Genomic DNA, 734 nt, shown 5'->3' with positions numbered 1-734 from the left:
CGCGCAGGGAGCGCGTGGGGACTCGACGAGGCGACGACCACCGGGACAGGAGCCGGAGGAACCGGCTCGTCTCAGCTAGCATCGACCAACATCGTTCACCGATAGCGCCGGAGTCAACCGAGTCGGCCGCTCCAGCAATGCGGGACCCGTCGACGACGCAGAAGACGGGAGCGCGAGGGTGGTTTGGATAATAAACCACCCCAGAGGATTACCGCCCACCTTGCCTCTTGCCTGCCTCCCCACACCGGCGCTGTCTACAAGGCAGCCGCGTGCGGAGGATCGTCCGAGTCAGGTCCACGCCACATTTTGGCGCCCAACGTGGGGCCCGAACCCACGACCCCGAGATTACGAGTCTCATGCTCTACCGACTGAGCTAGCCGGGCAGGACTTTAAGGCGCTCTTGGACACGGGCGCGAGCACCTCTCTCATAGGGGACGAAGTCGTCCGCCACCTCAGGCGAAATGCCGTTCGGTTACACGACCGAGTGAAGCCCCTCCAGCTCGTGTGCGGGGAAGCACGGTCGGGCAACGACGTGCGCATCACGTTCAGTGAAATCGGCAGAAGCGACGAATGCGCTTCGTACACTTGCCTGGGCTCACTGTCCTGGTCATGTTGGGCAGAAACTTCATGTCCAAAACCGGCATCGCGGTCGACATCGGCATGGGAGGCTATCGGGAACCCCCGCTTATGTCACTCGTGCCGTTCGCCGAGCCACCGGCGGTGGCGGTACCGAC

At 63.5% G+C, this 734-nt stretch overlaps 1 non-coding gene across 1 annotated transcript; it reads right to left on the bottom strand.

Moving 5' to 3' along the window:
* Positions 1 to 310: 310 nt before the first annotated feature.
* Trnat-cgu (transfer RNA threonine (anticodon CGU)) lies at positions 311 to 383 on the bottom strand. Its single transcript has one exon. It is a non-coding gene; the product is annotated as a tRNA-Thr (tRNA).
* Positions 384 to 734: the final 351 nt, after the last annotated feature.

This window comes from Haemaphysalis longicornis, unplaced genomic scaffold, assembly GCF_048455015.1.
Source record: "Haemaphysalis longicornis isolate Haplotype H1 unplaced genomic scaffold, Haemaphysalis longicornis Haplotype H1 scaffold_3, whole genome shotgun sequence".
NCBI lineage: Eukaryota > Metazoa > Arthropoda > Arachnida > Ixodida > Ixodidae > Haemaphysalis > Haemaphysalis longicornis.
This window is presented reverse-complemented; position numbering and strand designations above follow the sequence as displayed.